The sequence below is a fragment of the Melospiza melodia genome, chromosome Z (assembly GCF_035770615.1).
Source record: "Melospiza melodia melodia isolate bMelMel2 chromosome Z, bMelMel2.pri, whole genome shotgun sequence".
In the NCBI taxonomy this organism is placed as follows: domain Eukaryota; kingdom Metazoa; phylum Chordata; class Aves; order Passeriformes; family Passerellidae; genus Melospiza; species Melospiza melodia.
In genome coordinates this window covers 23,081,936-23,096,542 of record NC_086226.1, presented here as the reverse complement: position 1 = coordinate 23,096,542, position 14,607 = coordinate 23,081,936, and positions in this window count along the sequence as shown.

Here is a 14,607-nt window from a genome sequence, read left to right as displayed (position 1 = left end):
TTGACACTTATTCACAAATTCACTTATTCTGCATCTTCTTTCTCATGACCCATGTGGGTATTACTTTAAAAGAATGTAATTGTAAGCTTTATTCTGAGAACTTAGCCTAAACTTGCAATCAAAAAAAATTATATGAACACTCTCTTTTCTAAAGAGAGGAAAATATTGAAGCTGTGAAAAAGCTGCATGAAAAAAAAAAAGCCAGAAAAAAAAAAGTTTATGGTATCTTTCTTAATTCTTTCTAATGGACTGCCTTTTGTCTGACAAAATTAAGCAAGATTTATATGATACTGTAGCAAGGGTTCCCTTGTTTGGTGGTAATGTTGCACTCTCTCACAAATCATTATTGATTTAAAATTATTCTGACTGGTTTCAGGTAGTTGGAAAAAGCTGCAAGTGGAATAAATCTCTATGTCATCCTTATTTTCTTCGTCCAGCATTGCCCTCATTTTGGAACCATTGTGCATAGCTTGTGTTGACAGACTTTGCTTTAAAATACTAGTCTAGGATTCACGTGAAGGAGAACTAATGCCTTGTTGCATGAAAATTTCATGGTGTTTTCTAGGAAGATCAGGGGGCAGTCAGACAATAATGTCCAAGCAGAAAAACTGTATCTGCAATCCATCTGAGGGTGAGGGTACCTGGACTGCAGATATCCCTGTTTTGGAACCTCAGTGATTTTTGATAAGCTGTCAAAAAATTCTGACAGTTATATAACAACAATACATAATTGAGAATTTAAAGTGTTTCTGTGTCATGTTTAGAGACCTTTATCTTCTTATAAATGAAGTATTATGATTACTATAGGGATTAACAAATCTTTTCCTTGCTGGATCAGAACTGCTGTAAACGTTAAAAGTGCATGTTAAATAAAAATTTATATCTCTTCCTTCTTTACAAATATTATCCAAACTCCCAGTAATTTTACAACTCTTTGTCAGCTTGTAACCTCTCTGGAAGGGATTATAAAAGATACACTGTAAAGAATGATGCAACTCATAGATCACATTCAATCAAGAGCCACAGAGAAGTGTTCCTGTCTTCCCGCTCAGATTGGTGAACATATAGATTGGGCTATTTTGCGTAAAATAAACCACTACTTCTTCATTTAACAAGATGGCCACACAGATTCACTAGTTTCATAGAGGTCTCCATCTGACGAAAACCCTGATCTGTCACTAGACTCAGGCAGCAGCTGAGCAGGCATTTTCATGCTGCTTACTTTGAAAGTTTAGGTACTGTTGTTTTAGATCCATAAACCTTCTCAGTAAAGAAATGCTTCCTAATGTAAGACTTCACCTCTCCTGGTGCAGCTCTGAGCCATTCCTACATGTCTTGTCACTAGATCCCAGGGAAGAGGGTTCAGCATTTCCCTCTCCACTTCTTAAGATGCAGAAAGCAATGAGGACATCTCTCAACCTTCTTTTCTCAGAATTAGACAGAGAGTTCTCCATTGCTCCTGACAGCACATGCCTTTTAACACTTACACAAAATAATGATGCAGAGACAAAGAACAAATTAACTGGTAGCTCTCCAATTCACGTCCTCAGAACTCAATAATGTACAGACACTGAATGCATGGGAAAATTGAAGTAATACGCAGAACTAATCAAATAATATCCAATAATTTCTCTAACTATATACAAAGCAAAAAAATGTTCAATTTGTACATTTATGGAACTAGCCTATAACATAAGATTATGTTGGATAGTGTATTTCTGGGCTTGGATTGAGGAAATATCATTTTAATTTCAGATATCAAGTTGACATAAATAGTTCCTGGCACTATTTATGTCCTGGCACATAACAGACAAATGTAAGAAAATTAGGTTCTGATTTTCTGTAGCTATTCTTGAAGCTATTTTCTTTTTTGTTAGGAGTTACATTGTGGTGGTGCATATCCTGCGTATCTGCCCTCCTTGGGCTGTGCTGAAATCTAAGAAACACCTGTTTAGGCCTCAGTCTTGATGAACAGCACCTGGGCTGAGCTCCTCTTGATCTTATCAAAAATACTGTCTGCTGACATAAATTTATGCTGGCTAAAAAGCTCACAATTTTTAATGCACACTGATTCACAACATGCACAAAATTATGAATTCTGTGAAAAATAGTTAATGGGTTTGTGAGGAGCCAATATAGTTTTGGATTGTCTCCACACTGGTTGTCAGAGGCACGTGGAGGAGGGGTGCAGACGTGCTTCTTGCAGGAAGGAACTAGAAGAAGCTTTGTCTCTCTGGAAGACTGCCTCACACGGGATAGGCAGCTGGACAAACTGTACCCTCCAGAAACATTCTCCAATCAGAAGACAAAAGTCTCCACCAATGGACTGCAGTGGAAGGTTGGACTGGCCCAATGGTCTCGGGTCAGCAGGTGGACTTGGGGAGGAGCCAGGGGGAATAAAAAGAACTGCATCACAAACTCCACGCCTTTTGAGTCCTGTGCTTTTTGGGTCCAGGCTGCTGAGACTCCTCTGTGCTGTGGCTGCTGTGGCTCACTCACTCCTTTGATGTAACCCTGGCCCATTTTTAGCCCCTTTTGCTCTGGCACCAAGCTGTCTTTTGGCTCTCCTGCCCTCGCACCTGTCCTGCCTCCATTTATCCCTGACTGCCACCCTGTTGCTTCATCCCCCGCATCCCTGCCTGAGCTACCTCTGTTCAACCCTGCTGCTCCAGTCCAGCCTGTTGCTGCTATCCTCACCGCCGCCCTGTCCAGGGTCCTGGACTTCCTGTCCAAGCACGGTGCTGCAGTAGCAGCTTTCCAGAGCTGTGCCGCCTCATTAGCAGGCAGCCCATCCATCCTCCATCAGGTGGACGCCGATGGCACTCCCTGATCCACTGATGGTAATGCCTGCTTTTTCTCTGTCTCCCCCCTCTCTCTCCCCTCCTCCCCCTGTCTCGCAGGTGCTCCCCATTCCTTTTCCATTTCCACTTCTCCTGCTCTGTGTTTTCTGGCCGTCTTTCATAGGGTAACTGCTTTTTATTTCATTTTTTGTTACCAGTAAATGGTTCTCAGATACAATGCTTGTCTCAGTTGACTTAATTTCATTCCAGATCATCTATTTTTAAAAGAACTCCTTGCAGTTCCTCAGTGGAAAGCGACAGGGTTAAAAGAAATAATCCAACCAAAGAAATAATTTTCCCAATACATATTAGAGCATATGTTAGAGAAGATTATTTTCTCTGTGATAGTTTTATTTGAAATGTTTTCATCTTGCTTTTTGTAAAGGTTGCTTGTCATCTTTTTGATAGATATTTCTTCAGTAGTAATTTCCCTTTTAATTTTTTTAATTTAGTTTTTCTTCCTGAAGTAGATTATTGAGGAGGATGAAATTTTATTGCATGTTCCAGTCAAGAAACATTGGCAGCTTTTGTAACTAAAATAGTTATCTATTTATAGGTGTTTTAAGAAACAATGAGCAGTAAATAACAATAAAGACAGTTTAGCCTCCAGCTGATTGTTTGGCTGATGTCAATTCTATTTGACACAAATGAGGAGTGATGCAAGTGGAATTGATCAGTGAACAGATAATAGTCTCCCAAAGAAGGTTAAATTTTGAGGCACTGTAAGTGAAGTTATATCAAAAAGTGCTTAGGTGAAGATTAGACATTTATTTTCAAAGCAGGGAACCATTTTCCAGTCACAAAGTTTAATTCCACTGTCACTGTTGCTACTATATCAGGGACTAATATTATGAAATCAATACATAAATCAAAGTGGCTCTGGATCAAAAAAGAGCTATATGCACCAAAATCCTGTGTTTTAGTTGTCTCAGGCTACAGGAGTCTTCCCCATGCTTTGCATTTTGGAGCCAGTTTAGTTAGAAATATTAGATGTGAGAAAACAAAAATACTAGGGTGAATTTATAAGCAATATAAATCAAAATCTTGTTTACATTTCTTGGATTAAATCTGAAATTTTTCATAGGAAGAAAAAAGTGTATACTTCTACATTTGTAGGAGCTAAATCCAAGAGTATATAATCAAATAACTACAAAAGGTTCAATAGAAGCAGCCCAAACTGTTGAAATATATTTCTTGAGAGGATCAGAACACATTGGCACAGATTCACTTGAAAGTTTTAAGTGCTGGGTTTCTTTTCAGAAAGAAACATTTAACATTATCTAAAAATCCTGTTGTTTTGTGAGGAGGTAAAACCAGTTTGCTGCCACTCAGTGTTGGTATAGTTGACTGGAGGTCTCTCAGCCAAATGATGGTGAGGTGCTGGAGCATGGGAGGAGACTCATTCTAAACTGAATGTAACCAGGTTGAACATTTCTTCCACAATGACCGGGTTTTCAGAACAGGGTGTACTATAACATCCATAGGATTGCTGGGATCCTTTACTGTTTTTAGAAAAAGCAAAGCTAATACCACATATTAATTTGACTGTTCAGAGCTTAAGGGATTTAACCTTGAATACTTTTCAAAAACTAGCAAAATTCAAGTTAATTCAGAAACTGTGATGTAGCTTTGAAGGGTCTTGTCTTGTAAAAGTGAGTGTTAGCATTGAGTGATTGCCAAGTGACAATGGGTAAGGAGGTCTGGCTTCTATTCTCATCTGTGCTGCTGATGTGCTTTGCCATTTTATTTTTCTGACTTCAGTGTCAAAATAGAGATTATAATTGATGTATTGATATCTTCAGACTTTATACAATTGAAAATATCACTCTGGTCAAAGATAAAGTAAATAGTACTTGTTAATAAAATTTTCAATACTGCCTCCTCCACTACTGTTTTGTGATCTGAAAAACACCAGCCAATAGTTTTGGTTTTTGTATTTAATCAATCTGTTTATGGCAATACCAGTTTTAGTTCTGATTGTATCAAAATATTTCAAAACCAGATACTTTGCATAAAGGTGCTATTTTGTTTTAAAAAGAATAAGCAAGGAAATAAAAAACCTATAGGAAAATGTAGCTTGCAGATAAGAGGAGAAATTCTACTTTTGCTGATTTTCTTGACATTTTGAACTCCACTTGGGAGTTTGGTTTCTGTGTGCTGACAAGGAAGAAGTTAGCTAAAAAGCAAATTGCTGTATGTGATTGAGGGAATATGAAGAACACACAAAAAATAGGGAAAAGGTTAAAGTGATATTTACAGTCAGCCTTCTCTAGGAAATATCAAAGCAAAAGCTTATTTAAAATGTCTCAAACTGGATCTTTTTTACAAAGACATAAACTTTTTTTCCCATTAAAAAGGATTGATTTCATAAAAAAAAAAAAAAAAAAAAAAAAGAAGAGAATAATGAAGTTTTGTGGGGTTTGGTCATTAAACAGAGTTAAAATCACACTCTTTGATTTTTTGTCTTTCTAAATTATTTGAAAACTTTTAAACATTTTTTTTTGTGCATGTCTAAAACCTGAAGCCATTTAAAATGAGCTAGTGATTTGGTTCTTGACCCCTACTGTATGTTACTTAGGCACAGGTATCAGATTCAACGTGTCCGCGTGGCACGGAGAAATGACAAGAAGGGCTCTACTGATATCAGAAGGCTAATTAATTACTTGATTATACTATATTATTCTATAGTATATTACACTACATCTAAACTGAAGCTGCACAAGCACTCAAATCAACTCAAGAGAATCCTGTGACTGTCAGCTGACAGTCCCAAAACACACGTGGATTCAATTGATCAATGAATCAAAACACACCAGAATCCAACTACCAATTCCCTTCAGGTAAACAATCTTCCACAATGCATTCCACTTGTGCACAACAAGAGGCATGGCAACTGAGTTAAGAATTGTTTTTAATTTCTCTGAGGTTCCTTGCTGTGATTCCCAGAAAATATTCTTGGGAATTTGTGCCTTGCTTTTCTCTGTGAAGAGAAGTGCAGCCACACACAGGTCTCCTGAAGATCTCATTCTTTGTCACCTGCTTACGGTTTTGGCTTTCCTTCCATTTCTAATGCTTGGTATAACTTTTCTCTCTCTTAAAGGGTTTCAGCTGTGTTCTTGCAGTGTTGACCAAAAAGCAACTATCAACTTGCAGTCAAAAACCAAAAAATGAATATCATAGGAGATCTTGTACTCTTTACTTCCTTGCATTGAACTCAAAATTGTAACCTCTCATTAGGAAAAATCTAAAAATGTAAATGTTCAATTTATGAAACAGAAAATGAAACTACAGCAGGCACATATAGAGTTAAAACATTTATGGATCTTATCTGGAATGCTTTCTTTAGCGTATTTCATGAGTTTCAATAACCTCTAGAGTCATCCATTAAAATAAAATCAAATAGATTGTAGAATTGCTGTAGAATTTTAGGGTCATTTTTTTCCCCTGGGTTGAAACCATGAAACTTCATGAACTTGACTCTTCTTTTTAAATACTTTTTTTTCCAAAAACTGGAATCTTGTAATGAACATTGAGCTGAGATCCAGCTACTTTTACTTTTGCTGTGATAAATGAGCTAAAGCATACCCTTTTTTATTTCCAGACACAGTTTCACTACAAAAGCTTTTCAGCTGAACATTATGATCAAATGAAATTTCTGCTTCTGGTTGCTGTCCCTGAAGTTGTTATTCTTTTGCTGATTAATTTTGAGTTGATATTAGAACTGTTCTTGCTTGTGGTATCAATTTACAACTTAGTTTAAGTTTAGTATGAAACTTTTCAAATACCATTTATATCTGCTAATGATTTATTGGTCAAACTATGCTTGATTAATGCATGCTTGCAACACTTCTTTCTCCACTGACAAATTGCTTTCCCACCAGTGGTTAAAAAATGATTGCTTTTTGCTCTTAAACACATATTCTGACATCTCAAATCTTAAATTAATCCAAAAGAAGAGAAAAATAGTCTATGAATTCCTCCACATCAAGAAGCTCTAGTGTTTATTCTGAAACAAAATAACCTTTACAGCGGGAGCTGAGTTTCACTTTTGTCTGTCCATGTAGTGCAACAGCCATGTTGTTGAGTCATAAAGATTAGGACAGGGATTCTTGTCCGATAAGTTTCTCTAGAATTTGATCACTATAATAGTGAGCAAGTTAAACTGTCTTAGAAATCTGGTATCTTTGTTTCTCTTCTTATACTTCCCATTTATAACTGCTAGATTTCAGCTGAGTGAGGGGGGCACAACTACACTTAGAGAATTGTGGCTTTAGTTCAGAAAAGGAATCATATAATAAGTAAGAATTATCACTACAAATGCAAGAGTTGGAAATACAGAAGCGACGGTATATCAGGGCTGACACTGAATAAATTACAAGCCTGAGGAATAGCTAGAATGAAGGTAGTAATGAACATCAAAATAAAATGGAAATTTGGTTATATTTTAAAGCCATGTTTCAGATGACAGCAGCAATATATAAACCAGTTCCTGACAAAATGTGCAAGTAGATTAATTGTTCTCATATTTAGGTTTTACAACGGCATATATGTATATTGAGCAGAGTTCCTATTTATCAGAAATGGGACCACTCTCTTAGGAGGGAGGCTTGTGTGCCAAAAGTAAGAACTTGTTGAATAATTAAAAAAAAAACCCACAAAACTCTCTGTCCCCAAGACTCATGAAGCCTGAATCCATCAAAACTGCCATTTGATAGGAAATAGTACAAAGTAGGTATCACTCCTACAATGCCTTCCTTCTTCTTCTTAGCCATCAGTACTTCACTGAGAGAGAGAGTTTATATTATGGAAGCAAGTATTCTGCAAGTATTTTATAACTGGTCTATTCCACTTTTTATAGAAAAATGCCTAAAGCTATTTTAAGGAAATGCTACTTTGGACTATGAATGTGCCAGGATGATCTTGGCCCTTAAAGCTTTAAATTTTATTAGTCTTCCCTGAGACCCAGATTAAGCCACTGCTGTCTAAAGATTCTGGTTTTCATGAAAATTTCAGAAATTTTACATTTTTTAGAACTTCTATAGAGCTGGACGCATCTGTTTTCTAGTAACACTATGATCCATGTTTTGACCCCTGTTTTTACCCTGCAGGTGTTGCATAGAATGTGGGAGATAGCTGAATGCTGAAGAGCCTAATATGGAAAAACTTCGTGTGTAGAAGACTAATTATACTTAACAACCTTCTTGAACAGAGTAGAAAAAGTGAGACAAGACAGGCTGGTTTTCCCTTTGTGGTCTCTTAGAAACCTATTGATAAAATTAAAAACATTTTGCCTTAAATAAAATTAATAAAGAAAACTCCCATTGACTCAACAAGGGTAAGATTGTAAATTAAATGTGTTACAAATAACAGTGGATGAAAAATTTTAACTATAATAACTATAGCTGTTCACATTAATGAATAAATTTTAATATAATGCTCTCAAAATGCTATAACAAATTTTGTTTTCTACTGTAGGTGTAGGGATAATTTATTCAATTTTACAGCCATGACTTACCAGCATATTAGAGCAAGAAGTATTCAACAGGTAAGACTGTGAAGCACAGTCTATGTTATTCAGACATTGTAAGAAAAGATGTTCAAACATCTACCTGAACGTCTTCTGGTAAGTCCATAAAATGTCATATAAAGTATATTTTAAGAAAAGAGAGGAATAAGATATATTTATGCAAGAATATGTACTCTTCATGGAATCTAGGAGTCTAGGAAGAAGTCAGGTGAAGATATTTATTAAATAGTAAGATGTCTGTAGAGTGTGAGTTACTTGAATTTGCAGGAGAAATAAAACTACCTTTTAAGCACATGGAGACTTCCTTTGTTATAAATTTTTGGTGCTATAAGTTCAAAAATGGTTTGTTCCGGTTGTCCCCCATGCATATTGGTTTGCCCTGGAGATTTCTTCCCATCCCTCTAAAGACCTACACCTTATTCCAGATCCTTCCCTGCCACTCGGGGAAACCCTGCCCTCCTCCCTTGTCCATTACAGAAACCCTTCATTTATCTCTAGAAACTTCTATGTCCATCTTGTATCCCTCAAACACCCATTGGTATGCTTAGTTTACTCTCCTCCCCTGTTGGCCCCCAATGGTTGTCATAGTGTGTAACCCACTTGTGCTCCTCCCCAAGTTTCTTGTCATTGGTCCAAGTTTCTGTCCTCCCCCTGTTCCCTTGCCTGTACTTAAGCCATTGTAAGCCTGTATTTGCTGTCATTTGTTCCAGGACCCTCTCAGAGATTAAAATCTCTTGAGAATTTATACAAGTGATCCCTCTCCTTCCTTTGCTCTGGTTTCCTTGACTCAGGATTTCTAACAGCTCCACAGAGCAGCTTAACTGCCTCTGAGAGTTAAGCAGCCCTGCTCTACTGCCACCCAGACCGGCCTAAGGGGCGGATTGGGGGCAGCCACTCTTGGCACAGGCCAGGAGATTGGGCTAGCTGTGGTCATCTCCGAGTGGTTGTCTCAGAGACTTGTACCAACTCTCCTGCCATTTTTTGATGGGAAGCGAGGTGATAAAATCATATGTAAACTACCTTTGAATCTCTGCCTATCCTTTTTCCCAGATCTCCTATTCCTCCTATTCCAGGAAAGCCGGGTTTCCCTGGCTTTTCTGAAAAACCTAATATTCAGAAGAAGTTAACAAATTATGGTTTCTCTTGGCTCTTGTGCTTGTAATGCGTCCTCGATTATTGTGTTCCATGGCAGCAGGTACAAAACCCAGCCAAGTAATCTGTTGCAATCTCTTGAAATCACTTTTTTGCTCCTGGACAGTATTTTTGTGCTTTTGTCCTAGAGAGCACCACATATATTCAAAATCCAAAACTCTGAGAGAGATGTAGTTATTTTTATACAGAACTATTTATTGCAAAGGAAAAGGCTGTCCGGTGGTCCCCTGCCATATATGTTCCTCTAGTTTGCTCCTTAATGAGAACTAAATGCTAATGGGGCAAACACCTGCTGAAAACCAGCCCACCACTCTTTTTCTTTTAAATGATTTACCAAATGGTCATCATATAATAACCTATTAATCTATGTAGATAATAATTTAGTAATGTATCTTTGCAGAACCAATAGACTTTTTTTCCTCTTTTGCAACAAAACTCCTGCTATGTCTTTGGTTTTGAATTCTTTGCATTTTAGAAGGCAGAATTATGTCATGCAAATGTCTTAATAAAAGTGGTACATTCTAGATTTTTTCCCCACTTCTTAAAAAGTCAGTGAGAAAATCAGTTGGGATTGAACTACTACTGAAGAAGAAGAAAATAAAAGGGTGACAAAGTATCTGACAGAATAATTTTTTTCTCATGGTATGTTTTTTACTGGGAAAGAATTAAAAGACTGCATTTAATTTTTTTACTATTGTGTAATAATAGGGTCACACAGTTTGGAAAAGAAAGAGGGAAAAAATAGAAAAAAGTCTGATGTAGAGTTGAAGCTGTTTTTTAAAGGGGTTAAAATCTTTTTGGGTTTTCCTTTTTTTTCTTTTTGTTTTAAGACTGTAGTATTTAGTAGAGAAAACATCTACCTGTATTTTAATGTTACTTTGCAGAACCAGCAGCAAATACAGCAGAAAATTTATCAGTCATTTAAATTTTATGTTATTAATTTATAAGTCACTTTACTGTAACTACCCTGGTTAATCCCTCCTGTAAAAACAAATTCTACCCTTTGACAAGACCAGCATCGTTGTACAATATGCCCCTTGTGGAACAGTTATTTGAGAATGTAAATCTTTTGTCAGGTACACAACCTAACCACAACATTTAGTCAACATTTACTTCAGTGAATTTTGCATACTGTTTTTCCAACATCAAATTTCTTTCCTTTTGTCTTGCTAGAGTTGTTCAACTGAAACTAGTGAAGCATGTGCATATAGGTTAATGGTTGAATAAGTAATCATTGCTCCAGATTAAATGAGTTTTTGTATAATGATCTTTTCATATAATTTAATGACAGAGATGTATTTCTACTTCATCCTAAGCCTGTCTGAAACTTAACAACCTGTAAACCTGCTCTACATATATATTAAGATAATAAAATTTCTCTTCTAGGCTTTTCTGCTAGGGAGTTTAAGAAAAATTAAAATTATTCTTTTGATTGAATACTTGTCTTTTTTTTTAAATGGAGTTTAAATTTAGTCTAGACATAATGAATCTAAATCAGTTATAAAATCCACTTTTTCTGGATTACAGTGTTATAGCCACTCTGCACTGTCAATGTAGTTATAATTTATAAAGAGATTTTCTTTATTTTAATTTTGATTACCAACTTAAAATTTAGATCTTTCTTCACTGGAAGAGCTTCTAGTCTTCAACTAGTAGAATAACTGTAGCTACTACCACATGACATAGTTCACAGATAATAGGTTTTAGGCAAAAACATAGAAATCAAAAATTTTTATGGTCTTAAGAACAGATGAAATTTAAGAATTTTATTTTTTTACTTACCATCATTTTATTTTTGGATATGTTTGTTTAAGCATGACTCTCAACAGTAACCCTGAGAGATCTCTATTCTGTTAATCTCAGAGGAAATGTATTAGGAAATGGCCAGGTTCTAGTGCAGTCTAATAAAAGAATCTGTATGCTATAGTTATTTTCCCTATTCTTTTTCTTAGGAAAAAACTCATTTTATCTGCCAAACAGAAAAACATAAAACATAAAGGGTATCTTTCAAAGCAGCAGGTAAATGAGAATGTAAATGTCTGCAGCATTCAGACTTGCACTTCTGAGTCATCTTTTCTCCTTCAGTTCATGAGTTTTTCTGGTTGTTGCTGTTATAGTTGTTGTTTTCTTCCTAGTTTGTTCCAGCATGTACTTTGCACAGCAGCTCCATGCCTATGTATTCTCTGAAGGGAATAGAAGATGTCATCTGACCATTTAAAACCATCTCATGACCCTTGTTTTGAAAGAAATATGTGCATATTCAGAAAGTATCTGGAACTCAGCTATTTGGATCTTTGTAAAGACATACGTACAGCACAACCTATTTCAGTAGGCAGACCTGGAGTACTACCTTTCATCCATCATTGCTATGGATCTTTTCTGTAGATTAATTTTTGCTTAAAATGTAAAGATGAAACAGAATTCCAGTAAAAAGGAAGATGCCTGGCACCATTTGCCTAGTGATGTTTACCTATCATTTACTGAAATGGCCACAAAGTCTGACTTAATTGTAAAAACATATAGTATTACAAAGATATATACCATTTTTTACATGGTATATAAGTCAATCACTGCTTCAATATAAAGTTCAATACATATGATTTATAATTTCTATAGCAATCCACTGTCCTTGTTTTACTTTGAAGCAATGGGTGTTGTAGGCTACTTTTGCTCACTTATTCAAATCATTACTGGGTACAGTTATGTCACCAGTTACTCTCATTATTTCAGCAATTTTCTTGTAGGCAGGGTGTTTATCAGCCCCAGAGTGTGCGGGATTAGCAACATGTAATGGATTAAGTCAGTCTTCCTGTTATTGCTACTTGTATTCTCTTTATCATGAAGCAGAAAGGTAAGCCAGACACTTGAAGATTGCTAGTAAAATGCAATCTCCAGTGGTTCTGTTCTGTTAAAAATATGGGTAACCAAAGTCATTAGCATTAAAAGTTTTTGAAGATAATTAATTTCATATCCCTGCTACCTGCTACATGAGAAATCACATCCTTATGTTTTATTTAACAACCAGAGCCTTTTTAGTGGAAGGGCTGATAAAGAGCTGGCCTCTCACTACCCTATGACAGTGATTATCCCCCCTGCTCTTGTGTGAACACTTTCCAAATGTGGGTGAGTTAAGGATTCATACTAGCAAAATGCAATTCTCTGGTTTGTTTCCCCTGCAATATGTCTTTTTTTAAATTGTTACTGGCACTCTGGTAATGTTTTGATACATACAAAGTGTTATTCTTGAGCAGCAATGGACAGCTCCAAGCCATTGTTTTACATGGCTGGGAACTAGGTGGAGGAGTGCATTGCTTTATATTGATTTAAACAGAAATTATATTTCCTCTTTGTCAAAATCTGAACAAGATCAAACCTCTGCTCTGAAACACACAGTTCTATATTTTGGATATTGGAAAGAAAACAAGACAAAATGCAGTGAAACAGGGAGTATAGGTCCTTTAGCTTTTCTAACACAGTCCATAGATATCACTGTGGAAGAACTTGCACAGATATGGAGTGTCTAAATTTGACATGTAATGGATTTATGGCAGCAAATAAATGTCTAAAGGTTCTATAGCTCAATGCCAGGGTGTACAGAGGAAAAAACCCCTGAGATTAGTTTATTGTAGAAGTGTTTACAGTGGACATTCAGTGAGATCTGCCTATAAATACTGTTTCTCTAACTACTGTGTCTTACTGTTAGCTGCATTCTGATAACATATTTGAAGCAATTGTCCTATTATAAGATTTTTTGTAGAGGAAGTTGTCCCAGGTCGCATACAAAAGAAGTAGACCTGGTTGTGAAAAGAATGGCAATAGATTCATTCTAACTTGATCTGAAAGATATTCAAAGCATGAGAAGTAACTCTAAAGAAGACAAAGGGCAAGAATGTAGTACATTTGTATGCTATACTGCAGTTCAAATGTCAGTGTTTGCCGTTACTTGTTCTGTGATCAGAAATGTACATCCATGAAGAACTACAAGAAATTTCATCATGAGGCTCTGATTGACACTTGAAGATTTCAGGCCATACTTGTGTTTCAAATGTCAAATGATGTCTTGCCTTGAGACAAGTTCAGGAGGAAGTGTCCTAAAATCTCCTCTGAAGAGGGTAGGTTTCAGCATTCCCTCCCCCACCTTGGCTAGGAAAGGAATTTCTTGGTGGAAAGTGAAAAAAACCTGTTTATTTAACAAGCAGAGAGAGCATGGGCACCAGGAGAAAAGGTGTAACTGTTAATATTTGAACCTTCTCACTGTGGAGAAAGCTGGTGTATTGAGAGTTCTGCTTGGCTTCTCCTGAGGTCCATAGCTAGGATGCGGTGTCCCTGCAGCTTCCCCCACTGGGCCGTGACGTTGGGGCTCCAGGTGATGTTCTGGTGCCTGGACTGGAGCAAAGCTGAGCATCTCCAGAAAAAGCAACCACAGTCCCAGGAACTTATTCCTCAGCTAACAAAAAGAAGCTAGCTACAAGCAAAGAATTTAACTGTCCCTCTCTCTGCTGAGAAAAAAACCTGAAAGAAAGCTGAATGGTATCTGTGTTTGAGTGCAGACTGCCAAAATAATTCCCCTGGCTTCCCCCCTTCCCCCTAACTTAACTTAAAAACTTAACTTAGGGCCTAACTTAAAATTAGAGGACCCATTACAGGGCATAAAGCAGATAATAGGGGAGATAGTATCATAAATTCATAAAGACAAGTGAATTTTCCATTGTCAACTGGTATGTGCCTGATGAAGAAATTCAGTGAGGGAGCTATGCTTGCTATAAAATAAGCAAATAATACCAATGCAAAAGGGCAACTCTATGTAGAAAATATTTTTAGCTGGAGAAATCCCATATTGTGCCACTATGTAGCATGACTCTCAGTGACAGATGCTATAAGTCAGAATATTGATTAATAACAAAACTCTGAAGAAAAAGACTGGGCAGACTTGTCAATGAAAGAGAAGAGAGGAAACAGAGTAGGATCTGAGGTGAAATCCACACACATTTAACAGTCTTTTTGGTACTCTCCTTATCAAACAAGAGAAATGGACAAAGTATAACAATACTGTTTTGGAGTAAAAATCTATTGCTCAGAAATTATAAG